Source organism: Megascapheus bottae, chromosome 18, assembly GCF_031878675.1.
Source record: "Megascapheus bottae isolate mThoBot1 chromosome 18, mThoBot2.hap1, whole genome shotgun sequence".
Classification (NCBI taxonomy): Eukaryota; Metazoa; Chordata; class Mammalia; order Rodentia; family Geomyidae; genus Megascapheus; species Megascapheus bottae.
In genome coordinates, this window is record NC_143526.1 from 22,363,956 (window position 1) to 22,379,307 (window position 15,352).

Below are 15,352 nucleotides of genomic sequence, written 5' to 3' on the forward strand. Positions count from 1 at the left end.
ACAAATAGAGAATGTATACACAGTGAGAAGCATGAGAAATTATGCAAATTAAGAGTAGTGCTGGAAAAGTTTCTGATTCCAGGACAGGAAGAGTTACATGTGATGTTAACCCTAACTATACAAAAGGCAGAGATGGCTGTCTAGGAAAAAAGAATCATGAAGACTCAGAAAATAAACTGGGCATAGTGGCCAGGTTTTGGATTTCCATCTACATGGGTACAAAAAGTGCAGGACTCTATCTTAAAAATAAACTAAATGCAAAATGGCTGAAGGCACGTTTCATGGGATAGAGTACCTAGCTAGCAAGCATGAAACTATGAGTTCAAAGAGAAAGAAGTTTCTGATTCTTGAGCAATCTGAGTTTTGTATTTTCATATTTGGGTCTCTGCAAAATAAAATATATCAAAAATTGTAAAAGGAATTTTGAAAAGGAATACATCTCAGTCTCAGCATGTTTTGGATAAAGGAAACTAAAGCTTTAATGTAATTTTAAAAAAGCTATTCTTTTTTCAGTTTAAATTTTATTGTTATAGTAATGTACAGAGGGGTTACAGTTACATAAGTAAAGTAATCAGTACATTTCTTTTTTAACATTGTTAACCCCTCCCTCATTTTCTCCCCATCTTCCTGCCACAAGTTGCCCCCCACAAGTTGCAAAGTTCATTTTCCATATAGTGTCTAGTGAGTATCACTATTGTATTGATTCACCCTTTATGCCAGCATTTCTGTGGTTCTCCTTTTCTTCCTCAAATCAGGTAAACTTATACAAGACAAAGGGTACAAAAATAAAAATAATCATGACAGGGAATAAACCAAAGGAGAAACAGAAAGAACTACAAACAGTATTTTTCAGCTATTAAACTTGAAAGTTTTATTAACTATGTTTTGGGTTGCTTCATGAAACCAGATATTGCTAATAATCACACTTCCCCAAGATATATTTGGCTCAACCATAGCAGAACCAATAACTGATTTATGTAATGATGTATTATACAAATACATGTCCATAGAAAATAAACATTTTGAAAGATTTCATTAACACAGATTTTTACATCATATTTCAAAAGTCATGTTTAACAAGTATTCAAGAAGGGAATCTCTATATGCAATCATTGGCACATAGATTTTAGAACATAATTAAAATTAAGCTGAGCATTTGTATGTCATAGATACATATCAATCTATATATTATAACATATCTATAGAGTATACATCATAAATTTTATGTCTATGGAGTTATGTTTATATCTCCAAGACCATGTCCATAACCTTGGGTACCCGAATATTGAGTCTTCACTCTTGTACTGTTTGGATCTAATATACACATATGAAGGAGACCATGTAACTTTTGTTCCTTTGGTCTTGACTTTTCTCACTCAACGTGATTTGCTCTAGCTTCATCCACTTCCCAGAGAATGCCGTTATTTTATTTTGTCTGTTGGCTATGTAGAACTCCATTGTACATATGTACCACATTTTTTGTATCCATTCAGCTGTTAGCAGGGCATCTGGGTTGTTTCCATTGCTTGGCTATTGTGAATAGTGCAGAGATGAATATGCCTGAGCGGGTGTCCTTATCATATCCTGGGTTATGATGGTCAGGATAGATATCCAGGCCTATTTTCAGTTCTTTAAGAAACCTCCACACTGCTTTCCAGAGTGGCTGAACTTGTTTACATTCCCACCAGCAGTGAGGTAGGGTTCCTTTTTCTCCACAACCCCACCAGTATTTGTTGTTGTCTGAGTTCAGAATATTGGCCATTCTGATTGGGGTAAGGTGATACCTTAGGGTTGTTTTTATTTACATTTCTTTTATGGCCATGCATGATGAGCATTTTCTCATTTTTTTCCATTTTAGTCTCTTTTTTCCTATAAGTCTCTGTTTAGTTTCCTTGCCCATTTAGTAATTAATTTGTTGGGTTTGGGGGGGATTAGTTTCTTGAGTTCCCTGTAGATATTGGATATTATACATCAGACAAGCAGTATTTTTTAAAAAATGCCTCTTGTTTCTACTTCTATAAGCATAATCTTAAAAAATCATTAAGATAGAGCTTCCCTATGACCCATCAGTCCCACTCCTGGGCATTTACCTAAATGAGCACAAACCTGCCTGAACTAGTGCCACCAGCAAAATCATGTTCATTGCCTGATTAGTTACCACGCCAAGATATGTAATCAACACAGATGTATACATTGTGGTATATATATATATATATATATATATATATATATGAATTCTATGCTTCCATCAGAAAGAATAGCATTGCCTCATTCATAAGGAAATGGAAAGGCCACTCTTTAATATAGCTAAGTAGTAGGCCTGGGAGTTTTAATCACAGAGAGTTGGGTACTCTCTCAAAGAATATGCTAATGAGCTGGTTTAAGAATGTGGCATTGGAGATGGATGTATTTTAAATAAATTTGGAGGCTGGGGTATGGTAGAGCTTAAGTGGTAGAGGTTCTGCTTAGTAATGGCAAGGCCCTATCTCTAACATTATGAAAGAAACAGAATATGTCTTGGACATTCTCTGAGCCTAGATGACAGCTAATGTTCCTCATGAATCTCCAAGGATGACTTTAATTTTTATATGTAAGATATGTTGACCCTTTGTGCTTTAATGCACAATAGTCAAACAGTAAGTTAGTCTACTATTTTAAAGAACTTTTCAGAGTATATGCAGTTGTGACCTGTCATTGAAACTTAAGAGTGGGTTGGTGGGAACCTGTGAGACTAAAATTCAGCCCTGACATCTCATATTCCAGAATAACTTATCTTGCAATACTCAGAGACTTCTTCAGCCTTCCAGATGATTTGCTAGTCCTCTCTTTGCTTCCTGCAGGACTATGGGTTGCATTCCTACCTAAACCACTAAAAGGTAGTCTATATGAAGGATGGTGGCCTCGCTAGATAACAAGCATTTTATTGTTTAAGGACTAGTGGCTGAAGTCAGTCACAGATGATTTTAACACGAACATTTTCCTATGGAGTTTTCCCCAGATGAAAATTGAAGAGAAACACATATATCAACTTGAAATAAGTGCTTTTTAACAAAAAGAAGGGAATAAATGGTTTTAACCAAAACTTACTAGAATAAAACCCCAACAATACTGAATAGTGAGGGTTTCATGTCTAAGAGTGTGTGAATATGATATATCGTCCATGGGAGATGAAGGAAAGAGGAATAAATACAGTGAGTGTGATGTGTGTACAAAAAGCCAATAGCCATCATTAGTGGATAGACCTCTTCTAACTCTATGTTTGGAGCACTTACTCATGATAAACCTGCTGGATTATGTTGTTGAGATCTCAGTAAAAGAGTTTTGCTTTCCAGTTTTCAAAGCTCTCAGATCTTGAAGGAATCCTCCCTTACACCATACTATCTCTCCAAACCCTTTGGTTATCAGAAAATAGCCTGAATACAGTAATTGTATGGTATCAGATAGCTGAAAATGTATGCGATTCCACAAAGTGTACATATGTAAGACTATGAAGTTGAAGGATGAGTTACAGACAGCAAGGGAAAGAAAGCACGAGCAAACATCAGAGAAATCTGAGACTTCCAAGCAAGGCTCCCAGCATTATCACTTGATTGCCAGGGATGCTCTTCATTTTCACATCATAAATCATCCAGATGCATGGTTTCAGGGGAACTAAGATTCAAGTTAGTGAACTTGAAAGAGGTATTTTACATCCCATCAGGTAGGTAAAAGTAGGCTTTATGAATAAAGAAACCAGTAGAAGCCACAAATCTCAACACTGTCAATAAATAGTCTAAGACAAGCTCTAGGAGAGTTCTGGGATTTGAAAACATTATAAACCATAGAAGCTAATACTTTTCACCAGTGTCTTGGTTAAAAATCAATACTGGGGTTCTAGGTTTCTGACAAAATAAACACAGGATGACTTAAGATCAATTGCAAATTGCATGTGAAACACTTCTCAGAGCTCAGGGGAGAATATCAGAGGAGACCTAAAGGATAATGAGCTACATCTTACAACTGGTCTTCTCATCAAATGGATAATATAACTTTGATTATCTGGAGAGATCATTGAAAGGATATCAGAGTCATTTGGAGAACTGATTAGATTCTGAAACAATAAGGTCGAAATTAACCCAAAGAAATACTGATGTCTTAGTTTGGTTACCCTAGAAGAATATAGTAGAGAAAAAAATCATTAGCATGCATGCACAAAAATAATGAATGATCTGGGCACTAGTGACTCACAACCATAACCCTAGCTTAGGAGGCTGAGATCTGAGGATCATGGTTTGAAGCCAGCCTGGGTAAAAAATTCCCATGATACTCGTTTCTCTAATTAACTAGGCCCATGTAGAGCTGTAGATCAAATGGTAGAATATTAGCCCAGAGCAAAAGAGTTCAGAGACAGTGCTTAGATGCTGAGCTTAAGCCCCAGGCAAAAACAAGAATAATAATGAATGTCTTGGTCAAATGGATGAAGCGCCTGTTGTTTCTGCTAGAAGCAATACTAATAATGATGTGATGATAATCACATTAAGAAAGCAGTCATTTATTTGGGGGATTATGGGCCAGGTATTGTACTTAATGTCTTGCATACATTGTATCATTTCATTCCTTTTTATCTGATACTCACCCTGTGTTGAGCTTTTAGATATTTACAGTCCAAACTTTAATAGCTGGTTTCTGTGAGGTTCATTGATATGGGAGATGTATGTGTTTTGAGATCTGTCCATTGGGCAAAATGGATTTGCAGTTCTTGAATTTCTTTCACACTAAAACTGAATTGTGTAAAATAAACAGCAGCTTTATTCCATTTTTATCCCAAGGTATTTTCGGTGTCCACCTGGGCCTGGGTTTTAAAAGTGGTATTCTTTCCAGGCATCAATGGCTCATGACTGTGATCCTAGCAACTCAGGAAGCAGAGATCTCAGGATCAAGATTTGAAACCAGTGTGGACAGTAAAGTTATGAGTCTCTTAACTCAATCAGGAAAAAAGCCAGAAGTCAAGTTGTGGAACAAATGGTAGAGAACCAGCTTTGTGTGGAAATACTTAAAGGACAGTACCAGGCCTTGAGGTTAAGCACCAGTTCTAGCACACACAAACACACACACACACACACACACACACACACACACACACACACACACTGAAGAGTGGTGTTCTCCCATTCAACCTATGTAGAAAACTTAGTGAGGGGCTTAAACAGGCTAACAGCATCTCAAGTTTTTGGAGGCAGGATGGGAACCTAATTGTGAAATAAATGCCAGGAACGAACATCAGTGGAGAACCTGGGCCAAAATAGCATAGGTGTTGACATAGAGAATATGCTACATTTTTCTTTGTCCCCAAATATGTTGCCAATTGTTCCCTGTTTATAAAATGAAAAATAAAAAATGCTCTTTTAAAAAAATCCTAACTTGGGGGCCAGGAATTTGGCCTAGTGGTTAAAGTGCTTGCCTAGCATGCATGAAGACCCGGGTTCGATTCTGTGGTACCACATACATAGAAAAAAGCCAGAAGTGGTGCTGAGGCTCAAGTGGTAGAGCTCTAGCCTTGAGAAAGTCCAAGGACAGTGCTCAGGCCCTGAGCCCAAGCCCAGGACTGGCAAAAAAAAATACCAAAATCCAAATACTAAAATATAAAAAAAAAAATCCTAACTTGGGGCCGGGAGTTTGTCCTAGTGGTAGAGTGCTTGCCTAGCATGCAGAAGACCTGGGTTTGATTCCTCGGTACCACATACATAGCAAAAAGCCAGAAGTGGTGTTGTGGCTCAAGTGGTAGAGCCCTGGCCTTGAGAAAATCCAGGGACATTGCTCAGGCCCTAAGCCCAAGCCCAGGACTGGCAAAAAAAAAATCCTAACTTGTGTAGAATAGCAACCAATAGAAAATGAATAGCAAAAATATAAAAGCCAATGAATACTTTCCAAAGACCTCATCATCTATTTGTTAATGGTGAGCAGAATGCCTCCCTCATCTGTCTCACCACTTCTTCCCCAAATATCCTCTAAAATGTGTTCCGTTTTCTCCCCTGCTTTAAAAACATTGAATGGAAGCTACACACATGCCTGTGTAATATGTAATTAGTTTTTGCTCCTTTGTGAGCTTTATAATAATGATCTCATACTCACATACTCCATAGGAGATTTGCTTGTTTAAGAGCTCATAATTGTGTTTTGTAAAGTTCAGCCATGTTGTTTCAATTAGCTAAATACTTATTTTCATAGGTAAATAATATTACTGTGTGTGAATATGCCATCATTCACACCTCTAATTTTCTAGCAGATTGGCATCTCTGCTATTTTCATTTTCTCTTATTAAAAACATTAATTTAGTAATATATACAATGTTCACTGTGTGTATATATGTGTTCAGACATATACATATAACAAAATGTTATAACACTCCTTTAAATATAGACATGTGCAATTTACAACATGACATTAAATTTTCTTCCAAGAAAGATGCTAGCAATTTACACTCCCAACAAGCAGTAAATGAGTGTTCCTTTTGACCAACTTTCGCTTTGTGCTTCATGTTCTCAATATCTTAATTTTTGCCAATCAATTGAGTGTGAAATGGAATCCCATCGTAATTTGATTTCCCTGGTTACTAATGAGGTTCAGCATCTTTTCGTGTTTTGTTCTCCATTTGCATTTTCTCTTCTGTGAAATGCCTTCTGTCTTTGATATTTTGGGTGGGGGGAGTTCTTTGATTAGACACATCTTAGGCATCTAAATGGAGTCACTTGGTTTTCCCATTGCTTAGACTTATAACAGTAGCACAAGCAACCTTTTGGACTGATTAATTCTTGTCATGAGATAAGACCTTGAATATCGTAGTATGTTAAACAGATTCCAAGTCCTTGCTCATGATCTGCAGTATCACATACATCCCCAGTTGTGACACTTAATTTACATTCATGTGCAGTGGCCAGAGCAGTAGCATCACTTTGTCCCATTTTGCATCTTTCCCTGCCTTGTCCCCTTCCTCTTCAATCCTCTACCTTAGGGTGGCATAGTGCAATTAATGTTTTAGCACTTAATGTTTATCTCAGAGCTCCCTCATGAAACTGAACTAAACCAAATAGTTGTAGAAAATATACCCTGGGGTTAGATTTTGGAATTGGCAGAGAGATAACATTTGTGTGTGTGTGTGTGTGTTAAATTGGAATGAGAGTCAATCCGAGCCTACAGCAACATCATTGTTACTTAAACTTTCACCTTAGTAAAGCAGAATAAAGCTAGGAAGGAAGGTCAACTATTAAAGGTCCAGTAGCCTCAATACACAATAAATGTTAGAATGATGATAATTATGAGCCTTGTTGAGGTGGAAAGCTATTTTTGACCTGTAAGAGAAAATGCTAGGCACTCAAGTTAACTGTCAACTTAAGGTATGCTCTGAAAGCCAAAGGATATCTATGGCAAAGTTGAAGAATTGCCTCATCCTCCCCTGCCCAACACAGGTATAAGACTATTACTTAAAGTAGATGTCATGATTCTTGGTATTCAAAAGATAATTTCCTCATTCCCTCCAAATTGATAACTACATTATAATCTCAACAGAGAAGTATCAGCCTTCTTCAAGAATACGTATCCTAAACCTCCAAAAATTGAATTATATGGCCAGTTTGCACAATCCAAACCAAGGATGGCACGTACTTGTGAATGGCCATTGAGTGTGTTAGAATGGTGTGCAGTGGGTAATGCTGGATCAGGGATTGTACATTTATGTAAAGGTGGACACATGTGATTCAAGATTTAATCACTTATCAAGGTCTTTGGGAGTTATTGCTAATAATTAGTGGGGATGGGTATTCACAGTCTGCAGAGTATAAATAACCAGCAGAAAATGAAAAAAAATCCTGTCTCTTGAGGGGTTTCATAAAGGCTTGTACGAAGGAAAGATGTATCAGTATGCATAGCAAAGTGATTTGGGGTATAGCCTGCAAACTTGTTACTTAATTATATTCTTAATTGAAATATTCCTGAGACCATTTCCTTCATAAAGCCTTTGAGATTTAACCCTTGAGAAGGTTAAAAATGCTCTTGTTTATAAGGCTTATGTTTAAGAAGTTTTCATGGTTTAGTTTTCCAATAACACCAACACAATAGATCCAAGAAAACAGAATTTAACAAGCAGCACCTATTGGTAGAGGCAAGGTGGACTTGCCTGTTATAATTGTTAGCAAATCAAAGCACTAGTAACAGTGCCTTAGTAATCTAACAATGAAGAAGAGGTCTTGGGAGATTTCAGTACAAAATCATTGGACAGCCAGCCAGGGTATTGCACGATCTGAATAATCAGGGAGATCAAATGCTTATCATCATGGGTAACATAGTTTCTTTCCATGTTTAAATTAATTCACAGATAACAAAGGAAATATAAAAGAATTCAGTCTTCTCAGGAAATAGTTGCTTAAGCTCAGTATTCCCAAGAGCCTTATGTTTTGTCTCTAGTAATAAAGTAACTGCCTATTCAAGCAAGACTATTTAGTTTTTGTTTTTTTAATTAGGTTTAATCTTTACATTTTTACAAAGTGTCCCTGGTTTTACTGGGTGGTTCACATCTGTAATCTTCGCTACTCAGGAGACTGAGATCTGAAGATCTGATTTGAAGACAGTGCAAGTAAGAAATCTTAAGACTCTTAGTTCCTATTAACTACCAAAAAGTCAAAAGTAGAGTTGTGGCTCAAAGTGAAGGAGAACAGAAGCTCAGGGCAAGTGTCCAGGCCCTGAGTTCAAACCCAAAAGTAACAGGGTAAAAAGAGAAGAAGCCGGGGGCACTGCTTCACACCTGTAATCCTAGCTACTCGGGAGGTTGAGATCTGAGGATCACAGTTCAAAGCCAGCTGTGGTATTAAAAAGTCCTGGCAACTCTTATCGTCAATTAATCACCAGAAAACTAGAAGTGGCACTGTGGTTCAAGTAGCTTTGAGCTGAAGAGCTCAGAGATAGTACCCAGGCCCAGAGTTCAACTCCCATGACCAACCAGAGAAGATGAAGGGGGAAGAAGAGAAAGAAGAAGAAGAAGGAGGAGGAGGAGGAGGAGGAAGAAGAAGAGGGGGAGAGAAGAGGGAAGAAGAGGAAGAAGAAGACGAAGAAGAGGAAGAAGAAGACAAAGAAGAGAGAGAGGAAGAAGGAAGGAAGGAAGAAAGAAAGGTTCCTGTTTATTTCTTTGTTATTTACCTTTGGGGGTTACAATATGAGGCTAGGAAGAACTTCAATATTTTATTTTCTAAGCAGTGAGCCTAGAAAATTTCATTGCTTTTTAAAAATCCAAAATAGACTTGAATTTTACCATCACTGTCCTTTAAATTATCTAGCTGGAACAGTACCAAAAATAAAATTGCTTTGGCTCTCTGCTGACACTTCGTCAACATGAAAATGACTAACAGAAATTAACAGCTGCCTACTGCAACCCTCATGATGGAATTGAACTTCGTCCAGGAAGTCCTCATTGAATGGATCAGAGAGGCTGTTTTTCGTATCCCTTGTCAAATAGCCTGTGCACATGGTTGGCAGATGTTGCTCAGAAGTCTGGCTTGTGGGTGTATATCCTGAGTAAAGTTACTCTATGTGCAAGAAGCCAGCTCTGCTGCCTTCCCTTCCCATAATCTTTACTAATGCACCCCATCCAACACAGACCAAGCTGCCCTTTTTTGTTGTTCAGTCATTTATTGGAATTAAAAAGGATCACAAGGTGTAAGAAACAGCAGGTAGGGGTGCATACTTTACCAGTAGGGAAATATATGTATGTCTAAATGCAATAAGTCCTACTTAACTCCAAGTTATTATCACTGTATAGAAATAGGAGCGCTTACATAAACAAGGCATCCCCCGCCCCTATTTTAGAGGTGTTGGAAAACCAATAGGAAGTTCCTGAATTTTTAAATGTTGGTTCAGTAAAAATATGCAAACACAAGAATATTAACTTTGTAAGTAAACAAAATATGTTTGTTGGCAGCCTGCAAGCTGAGGCTAGTTGTAGGTAAGCTTCAACATAAGCCATTTGTAGTTTTAAATTGAGTTTCCTAAAGCAAATCCTTCTTGCACGGCACTCTAATTGTTTTGTGTCAGGAAAGATAAATTTTCTGTCCTGTGTATGTTTGCTTATGATTTTGTAGCATTTTTTCTGGCTTGGGATTTTTCTCTATCTACTAAAACTTAAAAGCTCAGTGGATATTGTAAAACTTCACACATGCTTACACTAAAACTGAGTGAGAGTTCTCCAGTGTGTTTATTTTGGAAAAAAATCAGTAAGTAATTGATCCATTATTATAATCTCTAAATACACAGAGAGATCAACAACTGTGCAACAACAATAAGAATGTACCATTGAAGCATGCAGCAACATAGATGAATCTCGCAGACTGTTGAGCAAAAGCATCCAGGCGCAGGAAGATATATAGGATTTCTTTCACATAGAATTGAAAAATAGATAAAACTAATCTTTGGTGGTAGAACTCATAGAATGAAAAACATAGTTTGGAGTGTTAATGTTCTGGTTTTGAAATTCCGAATGGCCACTTAGTAATTTGTAGGAAGCCCCACATATTCCTGTTGCTTTCAGGAATATTTGCACCTTTCCCTCCCTCCCCCCCCCCCCCTCTCTCTCTCTCTCTCTCTCTCTCTCTCTCTCTCTCTCTCTCCCTCTCCCTTCCTCCCTCCCTCCCTCCCTCCCTTTCTCCCTCCCTCCCTCCCCCCTCTCTCCACCTGAGCTGTCTCCATGGCAAGTGTACAGTGTATATAGGTGCAGGCATTTTGTTTTTCAAGAGGTGTGATCCACTTTTGCCCAAGTCCTCCAGGCTCTTCTCCCATGAAACCCAAGTTCTTCTAGCCATAGGTTTTAGATAGATAAGGTCATATAGTATGAGGCTAAATGAAAGGACCTCAGGATATAGAAACAAAAGCCATATAATGAGTGATTGTTATCCTTAGTGCACTGTGTTATCTCTCATCTCTTTTGCTCTCCCTTGGCTATCTCATATTGTTACAGTATTTCACCTTGTTTTCTGATATATTGTATATATGCCTATTTGGTTATTTCAAATCCATTAGGGAAGGTGGTAAAACAAGATGCGGGGGGTGGGGGGAGGGAAATAGGGACCAAGACATGAAAAAGGGTGCCAATGTATGTAAAGTAATGCACCTTCTATCTGGTGAATATAATGTAACCCTTTTATTAAATACAATAAAAAATATATGAAAAAAATAGGTTTTTCTGAATTTGTAGGAATGGTACTTTGTAGTACATTGAACATACACATCATTGTGATCTCCACAATCTGCATTTTTTAAAAAACAAAAGGAGCATGGCACCAGTGATTGTATATAGAGATTCCCTTCCTGGATACTTGTTTGTTAAACATGTCATTTGAAATATGATGTAAAATCAATGTTAATAAATTCTTTAATAAAATAAAGAAACAACAAAGCAGATTAACCTGTCCCCTTTTGCTCACAACCTAAACATTTCCTTATAGATGCAAAATGAAAAGATTTACGGAAAGAAAATATTCACCAAAGGCTGTTTCTCTGCTATTAGATATTTGTCTCCCCATAGAGTGCTTTCTAGTCCCCAGGGAGGGGTAAGTGCAACCTCAACAAAAAACAATTGGCAAGCTGAGAAAATTTCCAGATTATTTTATTTGTCATCTGCTCTCCAAGGCATAAATGACTCAAGGAGACTGCAGTACAAACCAAGGGAAAACTGGGGAAGAAGAGCATGGAGAGCCCTGGGGCCAGAGAAGGCTTCTGATGACACCATCGTCTGTTTTCCAAACATATGGAATGAGTAGTGGTTTACTGCCGCAGATAATGACATGGAATGCAGTCAGTCTCCCCAAATCAGAATGCAAACCAGCAGAAGGGAAAGGGCTCCCCATCTCATGTTGCCTCAGCTTGTGGTTGATGCTCACACTTGTACTCAGCACTGCTCAGGAGGCTGAGATCTGAAGATCACAGTTGGAAGCCAGCCCACTCAGACAAGTCCCTGTGAAACACTTATCTGCAAATAACCACTCAAACACCACATGTGGTGCAATGGCTCAAGTGGTAGAGCATTAACTTTGAGCACAAAGAAGCTCAGGGCAGTGCCCAGGCCCAGACTTCAAGTCCCACAACTGATCAAAAAAAAAAAAAGTCAGTCTTACAGCAATAAACTTCATGGGAACTTTGCTGTTTTAGCTCATGGAGTTGTCCTTTGGCAAAACCAAAAAATATCTGTCCTCGGAATCACACCAGCTCAGCCATTTTTACCTGAATCACGTACAGATTGCAATGCATCCTTGAGATCAAGTCTAAGCTTCTCTGAGCTATGAGGGTAGCATAGAGAAACCACCTGGTGTGTTTATCCCACAAGCCTAATATGAAAGTAGAAGGTGCCTTACAGATGCAGTGTTAGGTGAATTTGAGGGAAGATTGTTATTTTCCCTGTGGCTTAAAATACATCAGGCATCATGACGGCAATCATTCCTTAGATGAAAGGCTATTGATTCTTCCACCTGTTTGTTTTTTATTCAGTGTGAAAGTGGGTCCTATTAAGTGTAGAAAGTAAGTAATAAGCCTGCAGATTAATGGCTTGTGACACTTTATTCTCTTCTCAAAAAAGGTTTCAAACCATCTTGGTGAAGATTTTGATAAGATTAATCAAGTGATCCACTTACCGCTCTATTTCATTCCTTTTACAAAATTTCTTTTATAAATAAATGAAGTCATTGAATGTGCCAAATTCATCTCAATGGTCTGACAGGTGTGACATCATCACAGGCTAGATAGAGTTGGCCATAACTTAAGAAGACATAATTTATTAACTCAATGTGACCCCTCAAAAGTGGTATCTAAATATTCCCTCTTAAGATAAATTTCAGTTACACCTAATAGGTTCTCAACATTATGCTAGATATGGAGAAGATTTTTTTGAAACAAACCATATCATAGTTCTGGCCTCAAACAAACAAGCTTTCTGTATGGTAAGAGAAAGATTACAACACACAAGGATATAAAAATAAGTAAAAGTTATCATGTTTTATGTTTTTATTCTCCCTAATTTTGAGAAAGGGTGTTGAGTTTTATCCAAACTGGTATGAACCATGGTGGCTATACTTTGCGTATAGCTGGGATGACAGGCACATAGCACTGTACGTAATTTGTTGAGATGGGGATGGAGGGTTTCTTTAACTTTCTTTTCCCAGGCTGGTCTTGAACTGTGATTCTTTCCATCTTTACCTACTGAGTAGATGAAATTACATGTTCAGCCCAAGAACTTGCATTTCTCATGATCCTATGTCTACGCTGAGAACCATGATTCTATTCTATAAACATGAGGCTGTCATATGAATGCAAAACTGGTTGATCTGTGGAAGTGTCAACTATAATACTTATGTAGAGGCTCTCTATTTAGGTAACTGCCTGTGGCTATGTTGCCCAGCTCTTGCTACATATGTTTATTATGTTCCTAACATGGGCCTATTACCATATGTCAGAATGAAAATATTCTGAATATTTTACATTAATTATATTACTTAGGCTAATTTCACTTGTTTTTACCATAATTGGATATAGGGAAATTTAAATTCAACTTATGTGTTGTACATTAACCGCCACTGAATTTCACGGTCCTTAGAACAACTGTGCATTCTGAGGGGGCTTGTTTGGTTTTGTCTTTTGTTTTTGTCTTTTGTTTCTTTGTAAAGAGTTGGTATATTTCTCAGAAATATCCTTCTTATATGATTCATTTTGAACAGCAGTTAACAAGACACCTTGACTAATTTGCCTGCGGGATTCATTTCTCCTGAGTTTTCCTTAGTTCCTTGAAATTGTTAAGAAATGCTCTACTTTGGAAGCAAATGCTGTTACAGGCCATTTTCATTCCCTTTTATTCTCCAAATCCTTTTGTACCCCAGTAGCAATATCTATAAGTCAATTACTAATAGATTGTAAATCTTACCCTTGGAGAATATAGTTTCTAACTTGGCAGAAGCAACAAGTTTTTATCAAATACAATGTAGAAAGTAATACATAAACATAATGGAACAACTGAAGTTCAACATAAGTTGAACTGAAGAAATGTATGTCTAGCAAACATACTATTGAGCATAAAAAAACATAAGGTGGGTGAAAGTATTTTAATACACATACTTAATAAAGGATTTATATTCAGAATTTATAGTTATATCAAACAAATAAAGATAATCCAATAGGAAAATGAGCAAGGCACCTAAATATATATTTCACAAAAGAGAATATTCTAATGGCCACTACTTGTGAAAGATGTTCAAACTCAATATCTGAGGAAATTCAAAGTAAAATCAGAGTGAGAAGCTAGAACTTCATAGAATTGTCATAATGAAAAATATTCACAGCAGCATGTATAGAAAATTTGCAAGATGTTGGAAGGAATGTAAATTCTGTAACTACTTTGGAAAGCAGATTAGAATTCTTCATTAAAATTAAATAACTTCATTTGTTTTGAAGAAATTTCTTTGAGCCAGACATTCTCCTTCAATGTACATGATTATCCAACACTATATAGCATCCATGTGTTCACTAAAAGAGATTCTAAAACAGCTGACATAATATTATTCTTAAGAGTCCCAACCTGTTAATAATGCAAGGCCTGGCAACAGTAGTATAAACTTATAAATGGTAGTGTAATCACACAGATAATGTTAGACTGCAATGAGACAGGATATGGCATACAACAACCAGATTCAATCTCACAAACATAAATGGATGAATCAAAGTCATACATGCTATACAACTACGTACATGTTAAGTTCAAAATCAAGCCCAGATAATTTCTGGTGGGAAAAGTAAGGAGGATGACATGTTTGGCTAGAATTTGAAACTTGGGAGTAATGTGAGAGAAGTTCCCAAAACCTTCCTGCTTGATGTTCCTGTGATTTCAGAAGATAAGTTTTCATACTGAGGGTTCTATAAACTGTTCCTTTTGGTATGCCTATCCTATCTCAATAATATTTAACAGACAGAGAAAAATGGAAATACAATTTCAAACACTCATTAATCAACCAAAAGGTAATTCACACACTAACACACAGCTATTGCTGTATTTTGTGGCTGTAAGTTGCAATTGACTTATTGAAATTGTTTGGTATAGTACGATTATTATTTTTTGTTATTATTTTATAATTAGTCATAGGGCTTGAACTCTGGGCCTGGGTACTGTCCTTGGTCTCTTCAGTTCAAAGCTAGCATTCTACCACTTTGGGCCACAGCTCCATTTCTACAGAAAGATTTTTGAAGTTATTAGTTTAATATGTTTAGAATTCCTCACTAAAATAGATAGCCTAAAACTAAAATATTGTAATAATCACTAAATTATGTAATCTTAAAGTCTAAGTAATTTATT

At 37.1% G+C, this 15,352-nt stretch overlaps 1 protein-coding gene across 2 annotated transcripts in view; it reads left to right on the forward strand.

Annotated features, from left to right (window-relative positions):
• The window catches only part of Pak5 (p21 (RAC1) activated kinase 5), a 197,481-nt gene that overhangs the window by 91,136 nt on the left and 90,993 nt on the right, over positions 1 to 15,352 (forward strand). The gene's annotated exons all lie outside the window — the stretch shown is intronic.